A 4280-nucleotide genomic window follows, 5' to 3' on the forward strand; every position below is an offset into this window, starting at 1 on the left:
AAGTATTGTGGACTTGATATCTTTGCCACAACACCGCCGATAATAATTTAGCCCGGGGGCCGTGGCGGCAGCATCTACACATCAGCGCCCAAACAAGTCGACAACAATCCCACCTCCCTGAGTCATTGACTCCGCTTAGGTTCATTAGTGAAGATAATTTCACTGCAGGCAGGCAGAAGGCCAGCCCAGCGCATAACATGTCACAATGACAGCTAATTATAGCATCACGTCTGGATTAGAATACATTTGTGCGCTAGCTGGCACGCTACACGGGGAAAAGGTTCAACGATATGAATACACATCAAGATTCTTTCGTCTGCCTTGTTTTAAGCTCACTTCGTACACCCGAAAAACGATATTGCGCCGTACGCTAAAGTTATCGCCGGTGTTTTCTGCACACTACACTTGCAACATTAGCGCTTGCAACATTAGCGAATACACAATGTCACCTGTGAGTAACGACACCGCATGCACTCCATTCATCACGCCGGTGCACATGCTCAGTAGCTCTTCATTATATTAATTACTCTCATTGGAAGAGTGATCATCTTCGCCGTCAGACTACGCGGGCGCCCGGGACCAGCAGAGACCGGGTCCTAGGTGAGTAATCACGCTGTTACCTAACAGGGACCGGGCCCCACAGATCTCACCTAACCCACCGAGGCGGGCCCTAAATACCCAGTGGGTGTTTGGGCATCCCGGTAAATCACATTCATCTCCTTCGGGCAGTGCTACAGTTTTCCAATCTGTTATTGTAAAAGTTTGGGAGAAGAATGGAATATTACACGTGTCAATTGAGTCCCCCATAAATCGCAATGGGCTCGTCAGCCCACCCAAATCCATTCTCTCGACTCAACGCGTTGCACCCAGCGTGAGGATTTATCGTTTTTATTGTCCAGAACGGAGCTTGTCTGCAATGGCCTCATCTCGCTGCGTTTAAAGTTCTCTTCATGGCCAATTGGCCTGATACGCTATGCTTGTCTCGCACTAATTGAACAGAGATGGAACAAGGGAGAGCAAAAGAGAGGGGGAGGGGGGTGTAACATTCAAGGCCTCATTGATTAGGTGGTGAGCGGTGCAATGTTTCTCTCCTGACGCTTACAAGCATTAAAGCTACATAAACACCTATAATTGGTTCGTTTAGAGCGGTGTGGCGCTCACAAACACACACATGCATGTTGCATCCGTGTGAGGAATATAAGACAAGGGGGGGGGGCAAAATTAAATGCTCATTAAAGCCAATGACTTGCGGTGAGTGTGGGTGGATAGATGTCGTCTATATCTCGATGCCGTGCTAAGGCGGAATGCTAAAACCATCCTGAGAGACTTGAACGCTCACTGCAGGCAGCACGAGAAAACGGGAGGGACACCGCTGACTGTGACAAATTAGCTCTTGAATCCGTCGCAGCCAAGTGGCCGTGGGCACGGGGAGAGCCAGATCCGGCTGGCTGCCTCCAGTGATGGAACGTTATTATGCCGTTCTAATAAAAGACGACGCGACTCGGGGACTTTTGGGGCCGGGCGGCGTGGTCGGTCGGGTCTGCATATCAACAGTGCATAAACAACGAAGAGCGGACTTATAAAAGAAAAATAAGATATCACGGACGGCAAATTTTAGTTTGGTGGGGAAATCAAACAACTGCAATCGTCTCGCTGTGACAGCGGTGATATTTTGCGTGTTACCTGTCCTGTAGCGCCACATCCATCACAATCGGTGAGACCACCTGTCACTGGTTCCACGTCCCATCGATGGCTAAATAAAACCCTCGCTGGACACGGAATTATGGGATTCCTCGGTCATGGCTGTCACGCACACAAATGTAATACACAGTAGACTCAGAATGCGCCTTAGCAGGTATTGGACACGCCTCCACTCCACTCTCAGCTCGTCAGTACGGCACTGATATTAGTGGTTTTATTGTCAGTGTGCATGTTGTTGCTGCAGCCGAATGAGTTGGAGAATGATTCGACTTATTATGGGATGGCAGCTGATTCCAGTTGCCACCACAACGCCTGTGACTCTACCCCGTCAATCACGCCTCTCAGATAGCTCCATGATTGCAATCGACACTCCGATGATGGAAGTGAATAAAACTCCTGGTGACAAGCCCGCTTGTGAGTCATGGCCACGCATTAAAAGTGGAATCTGACACTCGGACGTTCTTTTTACTCAGCCGTGCTTTATGACGGGACGTGGACAGGCCCTTCCTCCATCAATCGCCGCTTTTGCTCGCGTACCTTTTTATGCTGGCGGCTGACATTTGAAGTAACGGGCTTTCGGGAAAGCAATGCGATGACTTCTGGGTGTATGCGGCTAATAAAACAAATGAGCCGATTCTTTCGTTTAAGCTAAGCACCCATTGGCACGATGTAGCCAGTGAAAGCAATGATGTCCTCTTGGCGGGCTAACTTTCTGCTTGTGCGTGCTCCTCCACCCGATTCTACTAACCGCTGCCTAAACAAGTCTTTACCTAATGTAAACTCATCCGGGCCTGTGACTCAGCCGCCATCTTAGACGTGGGTCCCGTCCTCATAAAGGCGGTGGTGTTTACAGATGGGCTGCAGCGGCTCACCTCTGATCCGCCTTCTGATAGAAGGAGAAGAGAAAGAGAAGGAGACATGGGAGCAGAGAGGCACGGAGACGCCAGGGGTTACATGATTGCAGGACAAACTCATAAAAGTTCCATTAACCCAGGAGAAGTTAAAGAGGCCCTGTTTTCATCCAGCAGACAGCCGTCACAAACAAAGCATCACCATAAACTGGATCCGCCTTCCTTTCCTCTTCATCTCTGGAGCGGCTTGTTTTCCATCATTTTCCTCCCGACACAATTTCCATCAATTCGTTAAGTATTGACACATTGATGATTCGTATGCAGTCGTCTCCACTTGGAAGTTTTAACAAGACTCCTCAGATGACCAGGACCCCCCCTCCACCAGTTTGGAATCTGCCTTCCTGTCCCGTGAGTCACAACTTGAAGACGCCACAGGTCGAAATACGTCAGCGTCAGTTTGTCTGTCTTGTTAAACTCGCGATCGGCTCACAACTGCTCACTTGTTTTACATTGGAACAAAAAATAAAATCATCGCACTAAATTTAGCTGATTATCTAATTCCTGTTTGCAAAAGGCTGTTTGTCCCCGAAATGAAAGGCGAGTCTCCGCTGCGTGACTACGTAAACAGAATCATGTCCGGACATCGTAGGACACACACACGCACACGTACACACACACTTGACCCCACCTCTACCTTGTCAATCACCTCCTTTTTATGGTTTTAGGGAGGTCTGCTCCTAGCCAAAGAGTGTGAGTGTGCTTTCAAATCATCCATTAGGCCACTAAGCACGGACTCTTAGTCCGTCTTGTGATGCCCTCGCTATCTGGTACCACTATCTCCCCTGCTCTCTTTCCCATGGTGTAACCTTGCCTCCCTAATTTCCTTCTCTCCAATACGCACGGACAACTCAGGACTTTTTTTTTTGCCAATTTCTGGGGTTGTTTTGTACCACCCAGACCACCCCACCTCAGCTCTCCAAGCCATTCAAATCCAATCTTCAAGTCACAAAAGCAAGCCCCTTCCTGCTATTAACACCTACACTATAGCATGTCCAGTCAGACTGTGGGAACCGGCTCCTTTTTGGACTCATGGAGGGCGGGGGAAAAAAAAAAACTGGAACAACTTTGCTGTGGCCTTCGGCCGCCATGGTAGCCGAGCAGTAAACGCGGCCAGTGTGCTGTAAAATAAAATGAAGTGCGCAGAGAATTGGGCACAGCCATAGAGCCATTGGCTGCCGAGTGGGTTGTAAAATAATAACACGGCGTCGTAAAAAAAAGTGCTTATTAAATCATTTTTAAACAATATTGCTTGATGCATGCCATTCAGCGAAACAAAAACGATTTGATGGGCAATCAAAATAAAATGAATGCATTGGATCAGTCACTGGTCACACCATTAGGTACACTTGCACATAGGATTTAATATTAATTGCATCAGTGTATAATTAGGTTGTTTTCATGGATGCACTTGAATAAAGGTATCAGGAGGGGGCACTTGATTTTTGCTCAATTTTTATTCACCAAATTTTACACAGGGAAAAAAATCTGTTACAACTTGCTTTCACTGTGAGGAAAACCAGTGCGCTCACCTGAAGCAAGGTACACCGTTTATATACTTTAGGAAGAGACCAATGTTAACAAGCAGGGGGGAAAGGTGCCTTTTAAAATCAATGCAGCATTTGTTTTATGTCCTTCCATCTTTAATTGAATTAGTACGTGTTGTTGACT

This window comes from Syngnathus scovelli, chromosome 19 (genome assembly GCF_024217435.2).
Source record: "Syngnathus scovelli strain Florida chromosome 19, RoL_Ssco_1.2, whole genome shotgun sequence".
Classification (NCBI taxonomy): domain Eukaryota; kingdom Metazoa; phylum Chordata; class Actinopteri; order Syngnathiformes; family Syngnathidae; genus Syngnathus; species Syngnathus scovelli.